Below are 22,062 nucleotides of genomic sequence, written 5' to 3'. Positions count from 1 at the left end.
CGGCAAAATTACTCTTTGCATTCATTCTCACATCCCGTGTTGTTTCGTAAATAAAATTTAAATTTTTCCATATTGCTGTTTTACGTTACTCGATTATTTAACGTTTGTTAATCGCAGTTACTTATTGATGAGAAATGATAAATTTTCAGTTTCTGAGCGAAACGCTTGGAGCGCTTATCGGCAGGCCCGCCGCTGTCTAATCCCGAGTGCTTTTCCGAGGCGGCAAAAATTTACGAGCGTCTCGGAGAGCTCGTATTTGTCTGCGTTTATGAGACACTCTTGAGCTATTCAGAAGCCATTCAGGCTATTCGCCGAACCCGCGGCCGTTTTCGTATCGGCGACGGTTCCTCGGTCCTTTTCAATGCCCCGAACAAAAAAGCGCCGCGCCGTTACCGAACTCGCTCGTCCCGACGCGCAACACCTGTTGAATCATTAGCCCGTCTGCGAGCTTAACGAGGACGCAGGTAAGTCAGTGAATGACACGGCCGTGCGCGTTTACGAGTTGTCTGTCTAATTGGCACGCACTCGCTTTTAGAAGCGTCTCGCGGCCGTCGTTGCCGTTGTCGAGCTGAACGGCTATTTGCCCACTTTGCGCGCATACGATTGCAACAGAAGTACGGAGTGACGTTAATTAAACACGACGTAATAAGAATATTTTATTTAATGCAAGTTGCGCGAGAACAATTTTGAGTCTTATAAATTTAAAAATAATTCCACACTTAATCGTACAAGTAAATCTAAATCTATCTTTCGGCGATAAAATAACTTTTTCAAGCGAAGAGTTTTTGGAATTGACATGTTGAAAGCAACATACAAATGATATATTTGTTAATAAATTGGTCACTTCTGTTCGTAACACGCTTGCCCGAATGTTAGTTTCGCTGACGAGAAACACGGTCAGCCCTTCCGTACTCTTTCTCACCCCCCTTTTCTGGCGAAGCAGCTCCGGAGAAACTCGGCCATTCTCTATTCCCTTAACAATCTCCGGCGAAGTTTCGGCAAACGTTACGATCAAACGGCGACGAGAACGGAGCGCCGAATAAACTGTTGATTCGCCACCCGTACGGCACCGGTAGTTTAAATCAACCATCGCTATCTCTCCGCAGCCGCCTTGCCGCTCCGTTTGTCTTATTCATTCGCCGTGTCTTTTTGCGAAGTTACCTGACTCTTTTCTGCCTGGCCCGACGACAATTTGCCCGACGTTAACGAAGGAAGTTCGGGCGTTTGCACGGTCTCACCGGGGCATCGTTCCCGCTAACGCAATTTCGCGTACGTTCCTTACTCTCACCGCTTGTATTTCTCATTTAGGTCCCGCGTAATGGAACGTATGATCGCTGGGTTCCAGACATTCCTGGAATGTGAGAGGACATTAACAATCGCTCTGTGCAATCTGATTGCAATAATATGTATTTATTAATAATGATTGGTATCATATATTACGCGATTACGGATTGTTTTCATGCGCCGATAATTCTCCGATATTACAAATTGAACTATGATGATCATCAATAGTTTCATGTTAGCAGTCTATTATTCGGAATGATTCTATTACCTGTAAATTTGTATTAAACGCATGCACCGATAATGACGAATAATAACGAGGCGAATCGCGCCAAATTATCTGCGGATTGATGCTCCGCCGATAAGTGCGAAATAAGGAGAAAAGATTTCGCGTAAACGACTCTATTTTATGCTCGCAGCTCGAACGATCGAGTTCACATTCGCTTCGCTGCGGCCCGATAAATCGTATCGCGTTCGATCGGGCGGAGCGCTTCTCTTTGCTTTCGTTAAAAGGTTTACCGTTTCTCTTTCTCTCTCTTTCTCTCCTCGTTTCTCTTTCACTTCGTACGTTTGCCTTTTGAGCATCGCTCGGTGATTTAAACAGCGTGGAGGTGGATCGGGGCGCGCATTACGCTTGTCGCAATAGTAATTGCTGAGCGCGCTTTATAAAGGACCAACCAGCCTCGCCACTTCTCTCTCTCTCTCTCTCTCTCTCTCTCTCTCTCGCTCACTCTGCTGTCTCTTTTTCGCTTTTCACGGTCCGCGTATGCTGGTAAAGGCGAGCGAGCGGCAAAGAGCGAGCGAGAGAGAGAGAGAGAGATGGGAGAGGAGAGAATGGGACGTGCTGCTCGACGTTGCTCGACGCTGCTCGACGCTGCTCGACGCTGCTCATTATACGATACGAGGGTGTCCGCCATGCATTCTCGTTCTGCCCGCGCACATGTACAATGCGGCGCAATAACGCCGGCCGAAAGTCAGCAGCCCTATTCCGCGGAAATAGGAAGGAATTTACCGTATTGTTCTCAATTATTAAGTTCTCTCGGATCCGAATGAGAACGCGACGCATCCCTTTGCCGTATTACGCCGCGCTGTATCGCGAGATTACGTTTCTCCGCGCTGACGCACTTCAGTCTTTGTCACGTCGATTCGTCGGTATATTTATGGTCCGCGGGACATCCGCTGATGCTGATGTTCCGCATTCACAGAAAGGGAATCCCCTTCGCGGTCGCGTGCGAATGCTTTCGCGTTCGGAAAGCTGGAAACTCTAGGGGTAAACGGTCATCACCGGGGCGACGTCGAATGCTAGAGGGGGAGTGCGTGCGTGCGTGCGGGCGTGCGTGCGTGCGCGGTGGCCGCGTGTGCGATGCGTCATTTCGGTCGAAGCGTACCACGCGGGTGGAGATGCACGCGCGGGGTGAACGCACTCGCATGCAGCGCGCGCGCGAAAGGGACAGAGAGAGAGATAGAGAGAGAGAGAGAGAGAGAGAAAGAAAGTGCGGCGACTGCGAGGGGGAAAGCGGACGGAGTGAGATGGAGAAACAGACGGGACAGAGCAGGCAGGCAGACAGGGAGGGAGCGAGGGAGCGCGAGAGATTGTAAAAGTGAGACGGCCGACCATCGATCCGAACTGCACTCCTCGCCGGTGCACCTAGCCGCCGAAACGGAGAACCGTTGAACACCTCTTTATCCTCGTCATAGCCAACCGAGCCCTTCGCCAGTTTGTCTCGCCCCTTTAGCTCGGGTTGCATTCAACGCAAATTAAGCGAGTTCAAGCTTAATTTGTATCTTTCGTTAAATAATTGTTGCACTTCTGCATTCGATATCGAGTATCCGATTATCGAAGTTATCAATAGGAGGAGGGATATTTTCACGGATCTTTCAAATGCATTGAGCACTTTGCGAGAGAAATGTCGACGCGACATTTTTCAATTATCCGAAAGACAGAAAATTAGCTTATCGCCGTCGTTTAGATTATTCGATAATCGAGAACGTCGACGAATGTCGTCAACGCGACATAGTAGCATAATGTGTACAGAACTTATCCCTGTAATTTACAAAGCAGTTACCTAACTGCCGATCGAGTTTACAATAGTATCGGTATTGGTATTGGTGCTGATTGGGACTTTTGACCCTCGTGGGAGACAATACTGCGCTTTAAGTTTACCGTGATACTATTCATAGTTAGAGAACGTCGTCGATTGGAGTTTAGAAATAATTGGCCAATAGGGACGCGGGTCCGAGGGACTCGTTTCTGCCGGGAATTCAGAATGACCGTAGGTCTAGAAGGCTATTATTTCTCACAATTACACTCCCAACAGTCTGCGTTGATCGATGCACCTGCTGTTCACACACTATTATCATAAAGCATTATTGTTTATTGCATTTGATGATTGCAAGATCGGAGAGATGCATTTTTGAATAATTTGTAATATTATTGTCAGGGTAATTAATGAATAAAATTGATGAATAAAATTTAAATCAGATTTACACGTCATGTAAAGTGTAATAATTACGTTAAAAATAAAATTTTTTTTTTTCAGGATTAAAAATTAAAGCGTAAATGAATCGGCGAACGAGATTTTAGCATAAAAGACAGTTTATCTGTCGATTCAATCCGCGGGCTGTTTGTTATTCGGAGCGTAATAGAACGGAATAGAATAGAATATGGAACAGATATGTTTGTTTGTTCTCGCTTATATATTAATATTTATCGTGAAAACTTTTACTCTTCTTGAAGTCGGAGCGGTCGGGTTTACTTCGATACAAAAACGAAACTATTACACGCGTTATCGCGTGCAATGAGGGTATCACACGTACACACACATACATCATGGACACTCGTGTTCAAAGCGTTGCATATAATGGGATAAAACGCAAACGATTCGACGGTGCACGGTGCAATGATTAACGATAACAGCTGCATTTACGAACGGTGGGAACGGTGGATACGCGAGTACACTTTTTTGCATTTATTCGCGACCGCGCGGCGAGCCGCATTTTATTTATTTCGCGAGATATGCAACGCCCGGTTTTCCTCGTCGTTGTGCAAGTTTGTCCGCTAAGCTCGTTGAGTCGAATTGAAAAAGTTCCGATATATTTCCCGGTTTTGTTGAAGAGAAAATATTGAGATACAGGGTACAGAGAGGCGCGCTTCACAGCGTCGCGCGGAATAAATTGTCGCGATTGAATATATTTCTTGCCAGATTTTCTGCGGATGACTAGAGACGCATAAAATGTACGCGGCGATAAGCCGCGAATCTGTTCCGGCTAATTCGCATCTGTCCAAAGTTTAGAATATTATATTCCAAGCTTATCTATTAAGCGAACAAGTTTTTAAAGAGATCTCGTAAATGTCCAACTTTGAAGTTTTTACAAACGAGTGTCGTCACACTTTAAAAATAGTACCCTAATAACTGGAAAAGAATTTTACGCCAGAATGCGACGCAGTATTTTTATCAACACATATTTGAGGAATAAATTGTTTGGGATGATCTAATAACTTTATAAAAGTTTCTTTAGTAAGATATTGGAATAGTTTCTAAAATTTGACGCTATTTTGTCGCAAAACTGAGTTTTACGACACGCCTTTGTCGCTGTGTTGTGTCTTTCCGAAATAATCGGCTCCATTGTTTCGCGAACTTTTGGGCCCGTCGATTCTCGGCGTTCAAGCTTAGCGCGGTAATTAAATCCGTAGCTTGATCACTGCTCGGCGTGCACCCGAAGGTCCGTGAGCTTTGAGCTCGTAAAGTCCATGAACTGTCGAACGCGAACCAATTACCGTAACTAATTAGCCATTCGGGCTCCGGGGGGGCTTTAGATTTCGCTAAGTGAGCACGACTATTGCGCGAACGGGGATGGAAACGGGAGAAGAAGGATGTGAAAGGACAGAGAGGCAAGGATCCGTATTAAATGTAAACTCAAAGTACCCGCGAGAGGCTTTTCTTGCGGCTTAACCCGCTGTTGCGCCAAGACCCTAAATTACGCTCGCGATAAATGGTAACGCTTCGCGCGCCGTGTTATTTCCATGTATCCACGTGCATGCAGTACACCGTGTCGGCTTTTGTAGCACTATTTTGTAATCTCTCCGCTCTCATTACCGCGCCTTGACGAAGCATCGAGGCTTTTTGTCGCGCCGCGTCGCCGAGAACAGTATCGTGGCGCTAATTAATATCCGCCGGGGACCGGGCGAAGGCAGAGCCGGGAGATGCTTGACGCGCGCGGGGATATCTATTGTGAGATTAAATAAGAGTATCTAAACTGAGAGCCTGGAATAACGATGTCACTGTCGACTTAATGCCGCAACCAGACGCTCTGATCGATGATCGTGTGCTCTCGCGCGAATCGATGTAATCCGCCGTATTTGCATCGGGCAACCTTGAACGATGTAACTTGTCACGCGGGTGAATATATTAATTTGCATCTCGGCAATTGTTTCAGCGGTCATACATCATTTATTAATTAATTGACAAATACGTTATTGGAATAATTTGAGTAAATTTTTATTTTTTGAGAAATTAGCGCTCTTTAAACAATCAAAGAGCTTCAAAAGGTTCGTGAACAATAATTTTATTTAATAATATATATTTTTACCAAAAAAGTGACGAATTGATTAATAATCATGTGTTTTCACGAAAGAGGAGAAGAGAAAGAGACAAATTACAGCTATTTTTGACCGTCTTACGAATCGATTCGCGAGTATCGGATGTTCTATAAATAGCAACTAAATCAAATTCGAGGAAGGGGAAAATTGCGGAGATGTGGGCAAGCGAAACGAAGAGCTGGAGCTCCGCTTAACAGAACGAACTGTGTTATACACTAATGCATAAACATAGCGCATGCTCCGAGCCTCGCCGACGAGCAATTTCCGTATGGCTGCCTGTACCAATTAGCATCTACGACAATTAAACGAAAATACGATACGAGAGTTTGCGAAAGATAGTTGACGGAGGACTGACATTTCGCTTCATTCTATGTTAGCTTGTGTTTTATTTGTATATATTATATAATTTTAACGAATATTATTTAAATGCAGATTTATTTTGTTATAAGAAATTTGATAACTTTAATTGTAATGAGAAGCTCTTTAGGAGGTTGAAATATTTTACTAGCATCATATATTTTTGTCATAATTTATAGATTATAATTTCTTATTAGTCTTCTTAGTTTTTTCCCGAACGCTAATTAGTTTGTTTTACGAATCTTTCGACATGGCCGCATATCACACTTTTGCGCGGAAGAAAACTTCCCTCTCGATGACTCACGGCATTTCTGGAAACGAGAAATAATCATTCGCAAGGTTGACGCAGGCAAAAAACCCGAAAGAAATACACGCGATCAGTGTGAGGCGCAATCGACCGTCCCGCAGCTCAATAAATAGTCGACTCTAACGGCCACGTTTAAGCAGGCGATTATCACGAATCTTCGAACGGCGGTACGTGGAAAAAAAGTCACTACGTCACATTACGGGGGCCATAAACAAGGAACACAATTGTACCGTAACATCGCCCGCTTGTTATCCGGCTAGCGCTAACGGTAATATTTTAGCATGATTTATGCGACGTGGCTGAGCATCAGTGAAAACAATCGGCGCGGCAGCGGGCAGGAAGGGGTCGTTATCAGAGGAATCGTGAGGGACACGACGTAAAACGGAGAGCACAGCGTTGAATCAAGTGTCGAACCCACGTCGAAAACACGTTTCGGAATCTTGACAGTATTTTCGTCGGTCCACGCGCCTGAAAGTTTATGAAATGTCGATCAAGTTTCGTATCGATATTTCACCGGCGTTTTCACGCGATATAGTTTAATATTGCATTCGGAAGGAAAGAAACTCGTAACTCGCGCCAAGAGCGTACTTCTCCGTTCCGGAATATCGGATCGCGAGCGTCTTTGTTTACGGTGATTTTCTTGCGGGGCGGTTCCGTCAACGACGATCTCGACGGGAACGACGACGATGACGACGACTACGACGATGGCGACGACGAGCAGTAAGTAAGTTTCTGACGGGAAATCGATGTTTAAGCGCCATCGTGCTCAGCGGCGGCTGCTACGGTAGATTGTGTAAGCTGGTTACAACGTGCGCTGCACGTTATAACGTCGGCGGGATGTGGGCAGGGCCGTTTTACCCGTTTAGGCACCATAAGCGCACTATCTAGAACCTGCGAAAGTAATTTGTACAATATTCCACAACTTTGTGTTACGAATGAAAAATTGCAAAAGCGTGATCGATAGATATTTTATTGGATACGTGTACAAAATATCGCATCGAATATTATTGTCGATTATCTATATTTATCTCATCATATTCTACTATAATTAATTATCTACTTTTAGCTTGGTCTAATTTTAACAATATTTGAAATCGGAGAATCGCACGAAAACTCGACTACTGCATAAATTTCCAGTTATGGAAAATATTTTGAGAAAGAAAATTAAAACGTTTTTTAATTCCGATGCAATGATGCAATTATATTTAGTGAAGAAATTAATAATTTATTTAAGGAACGCATTTTTAAGATGCTAAATTGAGGAGGATACTCAGGATCTGTGAAAGAAACGATCCCGGGCTTATTTTTAGTTCAGAGCGCACTCGAAGGAAGGGTCTTGCTTCTCTCCATTTCCTCCTTTCCCTCTTCAGGAGGTCTCGATCGCAGTTTTTATTAACGGGACGTGCGGAGCAATTTATTGCCGGCCGCGTTGAAAACGTGAAAACCCGCGCAGCGAGATTTACGCCGTATTTATGCATTATGACATAACTCTTCCGCGTTACGGACTGACGTTGAAATAACGTCGGGATGGGATGCGCGGGTATTGTCCCGCGCAACGAGACGGAAAGAGCTTCAAAAGGTTCGCGAGTAATGTCTGTAAATAACGTCGTGAGGAATGATCAACCGATGCATCAACGCAAATCACCGCGACAGTCATTACGGTGAATAACGAATAGAACGAGGTATTCGCGAGTAAAATGGACGAAAAGAAAAATAAAGGAAAAAAAACAAAAAATAGCGTAGGCAGCGAAACAGAAATGATGACACGGCGGGGGGAGCCACGCGGCCGTATGGCGAATTAATAATTTTGCAGTACCGTAAATCGGAATATTGGAAGTCGCCGTTGCTGTACGTAGTATGCATTTTGCTATCGTACATCGCGCTCGCGCATGTGTATATACGTCGCGTATGTACACATATATATGCACACACTTGAGGAAGCACGTGGAACGTGGAACTCGGCGAGACCATATTTTTCGCTGAAAACGCCGGGGCGGCGGTCGGCGGGGAGCCGGCGGTGGAGGCACACCGACAAATTATTAACGTGCCCATCGGGGCTTCGACTACGTAAATTCTCTCGCGCGGGCTCCACATACGCTCGAGAGCGATTTAAATAGACTGCGAATTTGCCGCTTCACTGGATCGCGCGGGGGACCCACGGCCTCTCCGCTGCCGGAAGACGCGCGTCTCTTCCTCGGCGAGCGCTGCCGGAATCGTGTACACGCCGCCGCACCGAAAATTACGGTGGACGTAACTCGCTGCCGTAACGAACGTCTGGAAATAGATAACCGACTCCTTCGTTCCCGTCTCGTTTGATCGTCTCGTTTGTTGCTAAATAATTGCGAAACTTGTGTGTATTCGTTTCGGGCAGAAGTGATTTTTGAATTACAGGAGGACTCCTGACGCTATGAATATTAACGTATTCCAAAGTTTACTCACTCGGAACGCTGTTGAAGAATTCAGCGGAATTCGATTGTTCTCGCAGAGCCCGTACAGCCAATAGCTTTTAATTTAATATTGGAAATTGTTTTTATTAACGTTAGCTAAAATAAACCGAGATTCAACCCATTTTCTGTTTCGAACTAAAAACAAGGAAGAAAGAAAACCGATTAAGTTCGAAGCAACTTTAATGAACGTTTATACGGACGGCTCAATCTGCGAGGTGCACGAGTGCGCGTAGCTGTTTATATCTTCTTTAATTCTCATTTAAATCTCCTTCACCTTATTTGTCTCTGGCTTTAATGAGCCGACGAGAATTATTAAGTAGCGATGCGCCGGCTTTTTATTGCCTGCCTATTCGCGAGGCGGCAAATAGTGCGTGCGACGCGCGAAGGCCACACGAGTCTCTGGCTTCGGCAGCGTATAATACACACTCGAGGAGCATTTACAACATTACGTCGTCGCGTTGCGCTCGTAGTTTACGAGCCTGAAGCGCGCGTAATGCATCCCGGCGGCGTGCCGGGGCGGCGCACGGTGAAATAGCGTGCTTTTAGCGGGGAATAACAAATAAGGCGTAATAAAGCAGCGGGATGCATTGGCCCGACGCGCTTCCCGGCAACTCGGACTCCGGCCGGTTCGGCGAAAGGATTTAAAGGGGGGGGGGGGCAAGTGCCTCTCGTTTGATTATCCCGAAATGGGTTTTTCATGGAGAACCGCGCGCGCATATAAAACGTTAATACGTTTCTCCGCGGGTTTTCGGCTAAGACGCCTTATGTATAGTGCATTTCGCGTTTTACCTTCGACTTTGTGTTACGCGAACATAAATTCTGCGGAGGTTGCACAACGGAGGATTGCACAACCTGTCTGTACGATTTGTAGTGGTGCAACAGCGCCTGTAGACCACCGCGTAATGTTTCAATGGCTCGCTTTTAACACGCGGCGATTCAGAGCGGCGTGCTTCACACAAGATTTCGGACTTCACCGCGAGCACAAAGGATGCACCGAGAATTAACCGCGAAGCATCCCCTCGCGGACGGGCTTTTGCGGTCTATCAAACGGAGGGGAAAGCTTTGCGATCGTCTCTCTATGCGCCTGGTGAACCGCCGGGCACGTCGTTATCGATCGACGGGTGTAAGTACGTAAAGGGCCAAAAAGAAGTGCCTTCACGAAGAAGCGCCGCTGCATAAAGAAGCGGCGAAGGAGGCCGAGGGTGGGAAGAGAGGCGAGGGAAAAGAGAGAGAGAGAGAGAGAGAGAGAGAGAGAGAGAGAGAGAGAGACGGCGGAAAATTGCGAAGCCATAGCAATAAACTGTACCCGGGCTCCTTCACCGGCGTTCTTTATTCCATGCTCTGGCATCCTGGCCATCCCGGCGGCTCTACGACGGTATCCTTCCGGCCGCGACGTTAGAAATAATTTGTGCACGCTCTCTCTTTCTTCCTCCCGTTTTCTCGCGTTTCCTTTTTTCATCGTCGTTTGCATTTCTCGAGCGCATTCATCGCCTTGATATTCGACGGAATTTCGCGAATAATTGATGCGATATTCCCGAAGGCCCCGTCGATTCGAATATCGGCTATTCTGATCGATTCGCGCGAACTCTATTATTTATCTATCCAATAGCAAATGCTGTGTATAACGAGAAACTGCGCTATTATAATGGATTGAAATATTGAAAGGATCTAAGAAAGGAATTTCCTATCGGTCCTCCCCGGTCCAATATCTTTGACTTAGTGCATTCTCGAAATCGCCGATTCAATTTCACGCGCGTGGCGTATCGTGGCGCGGTCGCGCCGAGCGGCGCCCTCAAATTGAAAGTATCGATCCGATCGGTATCGGTTGCGAGTCGCACGGCGACTCGGCGCTTCGCGCTCGCGCGTGATCCTCGAGGAAGTAGCATTTTCGAAAAGCCAATGGAAGAGCGCGCGAGGGGGATCAGCGGGGAGTAAATTGTTTTCCGCGCATAACGATAAATTTATCGCTCGACGAGCGGCAAAAGTTTATCGCTGAACCAGGTGCGAGGCGATTTCGCGAGCGTTTCGTTCGCTCGTTGAGGCGAATAAGGCAGCGCCGCGAACTTCTCGCTTCACGCGAGATGTGTGTGCGTGTCCGTCGTGTAGATGGTCTTGCTATAAGCTGGTCGCGAGATCGATAACGGTATGAAACCTCGAGGCGCGTGCACGTCTCTCTTAACTGCTCGCCGGCGCTTATGAATTATTTACCGCCGTCGTTATCATCATCATCGCAATCTATTCCATTTGATTCGGTTTCACGGTTCGGATTTCGTGTGCGGGGGAATTCTTCTTCTCGCCGAAATCGATCTCGTCGCTACACGCCTCGCGGCTAATTCGCTCGCGAGTGTATCCGTCGTTCGGAACGCTGAAGAGAAAAAGAAAGAGAGTGAGAGAGAGAGATGGCCGAGAGTGAGCGAGAGCGGCGAGACTAGCCAAGGCCATCTCGCGGGTAAAAGCCGGGCCGCGGTTTATTTATAGCTATCCTCGTGATAGGAATAACTGCACGGCGTTTACAATACGCGCTCGCAATTTACGATAACGCGCGAATTTCTTCACCGCTTTGCATACGCGGCTAGATAAATCATTGTTTCTTCTTTTAGCTGCGCGGAGTTAATTACGATCGATCGCTTCCGATAATAATTCAAAGGTAATTTGCAACTGAGTCGGAATCGGGGGGGCGATTTATAAGATTTTATCCTGTTTGTACGCACTTGCTTTATTTTTGAATAGATTGAGATGAGAATGAATCGAATTGAGTTTTAAAAATATTATGAAATATCTGACAACATAATTCGATTTGCTCGTCGATTTAATTTCATCGACATTTTAATTATAGCAACTGCCAGTCAAGTTATCAATTCTCTCGTAATTTTGATCGCAACATTTGCTGCAAATGCATTCTTCTTACGTAACATTTTGTACCCAATTTTGTAACCACATATTAGGGACCGCTGCAGCTACAATTAACTCGCTTCAATTAGCGCTATTTTTCATGGTTGCGCCGGCCATGTCGGCGAGAAGCGTGATAAATTGTTGGACTTCCGACTTGACATGGTCGAACGATAGTATCTCACGGAGAGCCAGGAAGGAAGGCAATCGAGACCGCTAATGGGAAGATTAATTCGATCTTCTTCCAGCTCGCATACTTTTCATCTTTTCTTCTCTCTCCTCTTTTTTCATCCTCTTTTGTTTCCTCTTGATTTTATCGGTTCTTTCACGAAAGAATTGCTGGAAGGAAATCGTAAAATTTTTTACCCGCTCGGCTCAATGGCCGAGAAGTTACGTCGGTTTGGAAAACAGTATTTTTTCTTTCCGTCACGCTCGGCATAAAATTTCATAGGAAACTAAAAATTAAGCTTGCCGAATTTAAAACCCATTGTTGAAAATAACAATTAATTATTACGCGCGATAAACTCTCGCGAGGTTTAATTATCATTATTTTCTTATTATTACTAAATTGGATCCATAATGCTCCTCCGCTCGGATTGCTTTTGCTTATGGTGTACGCGAAGTTATCGCAATAATTAATAGTGTGTTACACCGCGTGCGCACGCAAAGTAACAATTAATTACATCACGTTATCGCTTGTGCGTATAATAGTGCCGATATATTGCAAACAATCGCTAATTGCCAACAACGGCCGAACTTTCCGATTTTCGACGTTATCAAGCTTCGCGTCGCGTTTGTAAATCTTGGCGTTACGAATGCGCGCGTGTCGAGAAAAAATCCAGCGCCGCAATGTTTCTCCGCTGAATTGTAGACGCAATCGCTGACTTGGAAGTAGCACGGGGGAACAGTGCGAACACTTTGCGCAAAAAGTGCGAAACACTCCACGGGATAAGTTGTAGCGGTAGCGAATGAATTGGATTTTAAATGAAAAACTAGTTCACGTATTCATCCACACTTCACTTTAGTCCGCTAATCCTTCTAGTTGTCAGCGGAAGCGTTTTTCCTTTTGCCTTTCGTCATCGTACTTTTTCGGCGTCACAACTTTTCAACTTTGCCGCTTTCTCGATTAATTCGGGAGTTTTGCGAAACACGACTTAGCGCATTAAAATTGTATAAATTTATTATTATTAGAAAATAGAAATTCTTATTTCAAAAGTTATTTCTTATAAATTTAAGAGATAGTTTTCGACGTTGAATTTTCATTATTGTTTTGATGTACCTGGAGCGATTTGAGAGTTCTTAGGATTCTGATACGACCACACAGATCCTTCAATTCCAATTTGTCCCACGGGCAAAGGATACTTACGACGCGGTCTCTTTTATTGGCCGCCCACGATTGCCTCGATCGCCCGTCTTTTATTAGTTCGACGTAAAGTACGTCGTTACGCTGTCGATCTCGCCGGCTTTTCATCGCGGTGATTGTCGAAATCGGGACGGAATCTGCGCCCCTCTTATCGGCGGATATAAACGAGCCGTATAATGATGCTCGATTCCGCGGATACTCACGAACGATCGAATAGAGCCGCAAAAGGCGGACCGATTTCACGGGGAAACGCTTTTGTTTGGTTTTCTCTGGACGCGTGAAAATATCGATTCTCGCGTACAATTTCGATGTCTCTTGCTGTTTTATTCTTGTACCTTGAGCGATTTTGCGCCAATATTTATTTATGAGAGTTCGGGACGAGCAATAAAATTTGCAGCAATCCTAAAATATTTATTGGTTATTGATCGATTGTATTTCTAGATGTCGAATGTTTTTGCCAAATAAAGATATTGTTTTCGCCATATATTTGTCTGTTAAGCACGAAGCAACATTGACACTTTTTAATGTTGGACTTTGTATAAAAAATAAGAGGATTATTAATGAAAGAGTAAAGTATCGTTACCTACTTCAATAAATAATCGATTTAATTATTGCAATAATTAATTATTATGTAATTATTCAAGAGTAACAGTGTATCCTTGTCAAGGAATAATTTTGTTACAAAATGCATGGCCTCTATAGGTAGTTACATGCCGTATTATCGGAGTATCGATACTTGTTTCCGGTCGAAGTTCATTCCCGACCGCTTTATCGACAGAAGAGCGTCACCGAGCAAATACAACTCGCTCGAAGCGGTTATCGACGAAACAAACAAACTCTGTTTGATACTCTTGTAATCACGACTTGGAGATTTAACGAATCAGACGGAGCGCGTATCATAAACGTCACAATATATCTTCATTCCTTCGCATTCTAACGACAAGTAACATTTCAATCACATAAATACAAAACAAAAACAAATACTTTGTATTTCGAAATTCGCAAAAACATTTGAGGACAAGGAGATTTGCAAATTAGGATCCCGTTTTTACGTTGACGATCAAATATCCCGGTCCAGGAATTTTTTATTTTCAAGGTATTTTTAAACGTTCTTGCGGTTCTCGAGATCGGAGAATAAGATTGTTCGCGAAAATGATCGATATGGCCGGAACGGAACGGTTTCGACGCGTTAGGGTAACGAGTGGCTCGCGTACGAAAGCCCTAATTAGCGTTCTCGACAGGCAGGTACATAACTGTAGATTTAAAGGCGTATGCTCGCGTCCTGCCTGTGGGTAATGAACTCCGTCAGCAGCAGCAGCAGCGGCGGCAGGAGGAGAAGGAGGAGATGGAGGAGAAGGAGAGGCGAGACAGCCGGGAGAAAGCTGCGGCGAACGGTGTTGGAAGGATGCTTCGCCGGAAGCGGATCTCGCGATAACGGGTTAACGGTACTAAGAAGACGTTGCCAACTGTCGTCGCGTGAGCGGTTTAATTAGCAAATTCGTCGGCAGCTTCTCGTATCGTCTGTTCTACTTTTTCAAAGTGCCCGCGGCATTTTTTCTATTCGGAATTCTTCATTCGGCTCCGTGGCGTTATTCAAATGGCGCCGTTCTAATTAACGCCGTGTAAGACATTACTTTGCGAATCTCAGTTTAACGCTCATAATGTGAACAAGTTAACCGCTTGAATGCATAATTGCCGCGTGAGGAGAGAAAGAGAGAGAGAGAGAGCGCGCGCCTGTCTTTGATTTCGGCGGATCGCCCGGCAGCTATTCTCCAACTTTGGAAACTTGCCGCGGCGAAGTTCCGCCCGCGTCAACTTTCCGACGAAACGGATCGGCAAGTGATATACACGCGTATACGTTTGCGTGTGTACGCTAAAAGTACAAGGGGAGGTATATAATTTAATACAAAGGCAAACATTTGCTTTCCCGCAGCCAACCGACTCAATTCCCGCCACTGTCGCCGCCGCCGCCGCAAAATTCCAACCATTAGCGCAGTTTTCGCCACGCGAATCCGCTTTGCTCTTCTCGCGTTTCGCTTCTCCGCGGATTAAGACGACATTTGCCGCGTGAATAGGAACGAGTTGATCCTCCGTTATAATTGTTTTATGACAATCTGAATTCTCAGTGTCGGATGAGCCGCCATTCAAGGGGGAATGTTATTTTAACACGTTAAAAGCATCATTACAAGCCGTATACATTTTACATGTGTATAAAGAGTAAATAGAAAATTTTCATAAGATGAGTGAATAATTCCGTTAAATTGCTAGACATTAACTGCAATCTTCAATATATTGAATATTAATTAGTCGGATAAATTGAACAATAATACAGTAATTGTATTGATAAAATAGGTTTTGAAACTGACAAGCTTTCATCGCTATCGGAAAGATTGTCGAGAGGCGTTTAGTTGGACGATTAATCGGACCTCTCGTACGTCAAGCGTCACTCACGCATTGGATCGATGAGGAATACTCACGGCGAATCCTTGACGAAGCGATAATCACTTCGCGCGCGCGCGCATACCTCGCCGGAAGAAATCCGTGTCAGGTTTGAATAGAGAAGACTGAGTGTCTCGATCGTGCGGGAAACCTGTCGCACCTGGCGCCGAGGTCAGGGACGATCCTCGGTTGAGATAAACTCGAGAAGGCAGGCAGCCAAGCAAACTGGTTGGTTTCGCTACTGCAATTTCCAGCACGATCGGCGAGAAGGTCGGCGTACTTGCGAAACGTTAATTCTTTCATTTTGTAAGTGTCGGTCACACATGGATAATCACGGTGACTATCTGTGCGATAATCCGTCCGAACGTTTCGCGAGATTTCTAACGAGATTTCAGAAGATGTTTCGCATTTTGTATTTTTCGCGCGCGCGCGCGTGTGTGTGTGAGTGTGCTTGCTGTTAATTGAAAATTAATTCAAACTTTAAAAATCCATCCCGTGCTCGACACAATACGATTCCTGCATATTAAAATTTTGGTTTAATCATTTCAATTAGCGGGACCACTCAACTATGTATATACCTAATCAAGTGGACTGTGAATAGCCGTGAATAAGATCGCCGGCGCCGTCGCGGAGAACTTTTTGCCTCATTAGAAGTTTCTTACGCGCAAGGATGTAGATATTCATGGATCGTATGTAGATCGCGGCCGGAGCGCCGGGAGAACTTTAATAAATTCTCAGGCGAGTTCGGCGTAAATTTACTTCGGTTGAATTTATGCGGTGCAGCCGGCGAGAACAAAGCGCGGCTTATTAATCGATAGCGGCGGCGCGAATTCGCGCGGCTACACTCGGATTTACGCGAGAACGAGATGTGCGCGATGTGCTTTTGACACACGACCGGTTTATATTCTTCTTTGACCTATATAACCCCTCATCTCCTCCTCCTCTCATCCGTTCGATTAATGCCGCGGCTCTTAATTACGCCGTTTAATCGGCATAATTAATCGCGCGGCGCATTTACGTGACGACGGTCTCTTTGCTTCTGTTTGTCCGCGCGCCGATGTTAATGCGTCGTTTGGACGAATAATTGCTGTAAAGTATCGATGCGCGTCCTAATTTACGAGCTCGCTGTAAATGCTGCCGGCGATTTCGCGATTGTGAGATTAGTCATCGCGACTGACGCATTAAACGCTTGTTAAACGATAAAAACGACGTTCTGAGTTATTGAACATGCGAAATTCCACGTTTCGTCACTCACTTTCGCTTTTCGAATCAAACGGATATACGTAGAATTTTTAATTTCTCAAATATGCAGCTTTTGACTTTGACTAATTTATCATTTTGTTTGTGCAAATTTTTAAGCAAATTTCACGTAGTTCTATTCTCGCCGAAAATACATGGCTCGAACGTAAAGCATATTGCGCGCGATATTGGTATTGTTATCTTCGATAACACGGAGCCGAGTGAGTTTGCGGCAAGCAATAGACTTGTGCAACAATGCGACGCGTCGAGATCTGTTATCAGTATGCGGGGAGCCGATTACGGCGATGATAATCGTAGCTTTTGCACAAGGAGAAAACTCGAAACGGGAAAGAGACAAGGCCCGGAGATTTACGTAAATAAAAGAGGCGTGTCGCGCTCTTACGATAGTCGAGTTATTCTCGCGGATAATAAATTGTTACAGCGACGGCGCTTGAATAGGATCGGAAGATGAGTCGGCTCAAAGTTAACAACTCGCTCGCCGTAGTGAAAGTAATCGGGCGTATTATTCGATTAAGAGTAATTGCTTCCTGGCGACCGGAGGGGTCAGTAGAAAGTTAAGGCGAGTGGAAGCGAGCCAGTGAGCGCACTTTTAATTCAAAAACGCGATTTACTCCACGATCCCGATAATAGGTTGTTCCGGAACGATCTGTTCTTCAAAGAATTCTCCCTTCCGAATCCCGAATGCACGCTCGTTTTACGCGGTTGACGTCGGATGAATTTAACGGCGCGCGTTAATCGCACTATTACGAATCGGCGGACGCGTAATATAAAATCGATTGAGTCTAATGTAGCGCCGCTAAAAATGAGATCGGAGATCTTTCCATCGCGTGCGCAGACACGACTCGAGATGTCTCCGCGCGAACAAGTCTAGGCGAGATGAACGCGGCGGCCTGCTGGCTGCCGCGACCTCGCGCGCAACGGTTACCGTCTCCGCGCCGCTCGCTTTCGCTTTCGCTTTCTCCTTCGCGCGCTTCTCATCTCGCGGTAACATCTCACGGACGACCCTCCCGCGAGACAGGGAGAATTGGCGGTTGATTTATAGGAAAGCAATGCCACCGGGGCGCCGTCGCGCCTATACTCCCGCGTATCGGTAATTTAATAATAGACCGAAGCCTATTACCGCACCGTATGACGATCATTACGTGACGGACGCGAGCGATTGATAGATCGTTCCGAGTTGCGCAATGCCGATTACGATTTCAATGTTAAAACCGCGATGTGCTATTATCCAATAGTGCGGTTTCGCATTTATAGAAGATTTTGCATTTATAGAAGTCGGTAAGTTACGCAATAAATGCCGTATGAATATTCGCATGATTATCGCGCCTATATACTTACATTCGTACAGGCTGTTGAACTCAAAATTGTAATTTTTTTTTTTTAATCGAATTTCTCGTCTTGGACTCGTTAATGGTTCTTAAGACCTTCGAAAAATGACGATTTTGTATTTTAAGGGAGGAATTTACGTCAAGTATCAATAATTTGTGATTTTATGACAAAACTGGATTTATACGAGCGCAGTTTCGTTTCCCAATCGATCGGGTGGGGGTGGTTGGATCGTCAAGTAGCACCGATTCGATCGTTCGGACGTTCGTCGAACGACTTAGGCGGCGCGCCGCGAAGACCGCCCGAGGACGTCGCCGTGGCGCGCCGTTCGAGCTTTCTCATCCTCCTACCTCCTCTCTCTCTTTCTCTATGTACGAATAAAAAGTCGGAGAGAGAGAGAGAGAGAGGGTACAGCTCGTAACGAAATTACTCGTTCTGAAACCCGGAGAAACCGGTTCTCAGAGTCGCGAATCGAGAGGTTCGCTCGTTTGCCTCGCGTGCGCTGTATGCACACACGCGGTGCGGTTTCCACTCTCGGGCATAAAACACACACTCACGCAAACACATACCGGGATGCCTTGGCGCGAAGGATTAGAGGCGGGTATATCACACGCCGCGCGCAGTTTTCCGACTCTCGGAGGCAGCGACCTTGCCTTCTTGCGCGCGCGCTGCTGAGAAGGCTGCCGCCGCCGTCTTTCTTTCGGACGTCACCGCAGTCAAAAGCTATGGAATGTCCGCGAACACAGCGGCGCCTAAAAATAGTTTCCAAAAAAAATTTGTGTTTTTTTTTCCGCGCGACATTTTTTCAATTCAGAAAAAACAAATTTTTGTTGAAATTTCTATATTGTTCGCGATATTTTTGATACGGAAAGTAAATTAAAAAGTAAATTTTGTACGAAATTTTTATGTCGAAACGTGTAAAAATACAAAGAACAATTTAAAGATGCAAATATCGCTCATAAGTACCAAAAGAACACTCCACAATTAGCCGAGTACCTCGCCGGCTATTTTGAAACTCGTAGCTGTCTCTGACCGTAATAACATTATAATTACATGTACGACTAATTGATTAAATTATGCCACACACAATTGCGCGCTGTGTCGCGTGCGCGAAACAGCTACTTTTCGAGTGCACGTCGCTTTCCACCCTCGCAGACGTGAATATCCATCGCGACAGCAAGAAGCGTTTCAGACTTGGTCCTTTGTTCAGGCTGCGGGATACGCATTACGATTCATTATAATGAAGATCGTCTGCAAGGTAGACTGCCTTGAGGATAATGAGCCGATTATATACGGACCGTACGCGCAGCGAGACTGTCTTGATTATAATGAATTCGCTGGGAACGAAGACGGAGAGCGAGTGAGCGAGAGGGAGCGAGCGAGCGAGCGATTCGCTCCTTCCCGGATGCTGTTGCTGCTGAATGCTGCCGGCTGGTAGCATCGCCATCAGTGGTGCATAAGCGAATTCGAAAATAAGAAGGCAAAGCGTGACCGCGAAACAGCGACGTCGTGAAAATTACCATTTCGCTCTTTAAACCCTTTTCACGTGGAAAAAAGAAGATTACGATGATTCTCCACTTTCATCGCCTTGTCGAACGTAACAGCAGCTTTCCGGTTTGAACTTGACGTTGAGAAATTAATTAGTAGCGTTAATTCTAATTCCCATTATGAAAGTAAGTTATGAAAATTAAATTCATAAAATCAAATAGTAAAATATTTTATATAAATTTGCATATAAATTTTGTGTGCATATATATTTTTTCTTCTCGACATTATTATGGTTATTAAAAGTCTGTAGTTTATTGTGAAAATAATTTAAATTGCGAAGGAAGATATTTATTCCGAAATGCGAAATAAAGAAATATCTCTTTTCAGATTGTTTTAATTTGACATGCATCGTTAATGCGTTAAGCTAAAAGGCGTGTTCATCCTGTCATATCCGTCGTCGCCGGCGGATTTCTAGATATCGGACGGGAAAAAACTACGGTATGAAAGAGAAAATGCATTCGCGGATTGTCGCTGCTAAATGTATTCGTTAAAGTTGTCGGATTCAGCGCACGTTCGCGCGAAGTGCAGTCGCAACTCTTCGCGTTGAATTTTTTCCACGTCTCTCGCCGGCGCATCCTCGCTTCATGAATATTCCAACGTTGATTACGGTGGATGCCCCGCCGCGCCATTGTTGCTTATCGAAACAGCCGTTGCTCGTTCGCGTCCGTGTCATGAAATTTCGAAAGCACGACACGAAACGGGATCGCTCGTTCGCGAGTCGACGGACGACGATCTCCATACACGCGGCCGAAATCGACGAAAGGAATTGTTCTCGATCATTTATAATTGTTGCTTAAATAACATCAAATTATTATTATTGTTTCTTAATAGCTCGAGAATCGGGTCGAAATTATCTGGCAATAATGTCTACGTATCGCTCGTAATGATGACAAAATACATTATTTACGGCTTCTGCGTATTGAAAGAAAAGTGGTGTGAGTCTAATATAATTATTAGCAACTTGATTATCATTAATTCAAGTGCGACCTACGTGAGAACGCGATCTTTCGCGTGCCTTTAAACCGGGATTAACCTTTCGGGAAGTTTTGATGGATCACCTGGCATTACAAATTGCCGCTTAATCCATCAACCAAGTTCAGCAGTTGCGGCAATTATTTTAACGTTCGCATGCACCTCGGCGCTCGCTTGAGATACATTCGAAATTGCGTGCGCGTGCACGCACGACACGTATTCGATTCACATTGCATCGCTAACTTTTGGTTCACCGCGAGACGAGACAATGCATTCGAATGTCGGGAAACGCAAAGCGTTGCGGAAACAGAAATCTTGATTTTAATTAAAATTTTCCGAAGCTTTCTCTGTCTGAAATAAGCTGCAAGGATACATTCAAAGCTTTTTTTAATTAAAAAAAGTTGCAGGAACATATTTTTTAACAAACTTTCTTCTTTGTTGTCAGGTTTTGAATTCATCCCTGAAGTGGGCCGCACATGTTATGGTACAGCCTGCATAACGACCGTTCGACATATGGCACTGCGATGAGCGAGTAAGTGTTGCATGTTATTTATTCAGAATACATTCCCCTAAAACTCATCCTCCGACGTTCACGCCGATTCTCAGCGTTTTATTTTGCACATTCACGCCGGCGATTAATCTCATTCGCCGAGATCGCGCGCTCGCAATTGATCGGCCCGTAGATTTCGATCGTCGAGCGACGATTAATAAGTCCCCAATCAGGCGCCGTCGCGAGCGTGGTTCTTTCGCTCGCAATGACAGCCGTTTTCTACAGTTATAATTATGATCGCGATCGTAAATCAGACCTTGGCTGTATCTTCGCAGCGCGCACCGTGACGTCGTTCTCGCTCGAGGGCTCGCCTCGTATGACATAAACATTATACGAGCGTATGCGGGGTTCCCTTATATATGTTCCCTCCACGCGATATAGTTACCCGCATGGTTACAGTCGGGCATTATCATTGCCGGTGCGCGCGCGTAATTGCCTGTACGGTTGCCACGAGGTCGCGGCGAATCCGATCGGATTCCCATGGCTGCGTAGGGCTTGCTTCGCGCAGCATCTTAACAGCAGCGGTTGAAACAACGCTGAACGGAATTGCGCGTAAAAATTTCGATTTTACGAGCGTGGTAAATTCGCCGCTATTAACGGCAGAGTGAAAATAACGGTGCCCGGAGTTAAAAAGTCGATCGTTTGATGCGCGATGCTGGCTGAATACAGTTTGAGAAATCGCGGAATATCGCGCGTTCAAGGCCTTCTATGCCTTGCATCCGG

At 45.3% G+C, this 22,062-nt stretch overlaps 1 protein-coding gene across 6 annotated transcripts in view; it reads left to right on the top strand.

Annotated features, from left to right (window-relative positions):
- LOC105677561 (platelet binding protein GspB) overlaps positions 1 to 22,062 on the top strand; it is a 176,133-nt gene that overhangs the window by 72,115 nt on the left and 81,956 nt on the right. For all 6 annotated transcript variants that reach the window (XR_010888727.1, XM_067350365.1, XM_067350362.1 and 3 more), the window contains one exon: positions 21,235 to 21,321. The gene's annotated coding sequence lies outside the window, so the exon portion shown is untranslated. The remainder of the gene's footprint in view (positions 1 to 21,234; positions 21,322 to 22,062) is intronic.

This window comes from Linepithema humile, chromosome 2 (genome assembly GCF_040581485.1).
Source record: "Linepithema humile isolate Giens D197 chromosome 2, Lhum_UNIL_v1.0, whole genome shotgun sequence".
Lineage (NCBI taxonomy): Eukaryota > Metazoa > Arthropoda > Insecta > Hymenoptera > Formicidae > Linepithema > Linepithema humile.
This window is presented reverse-complemented; position numbering and strand designations above follow the sequence as displayed.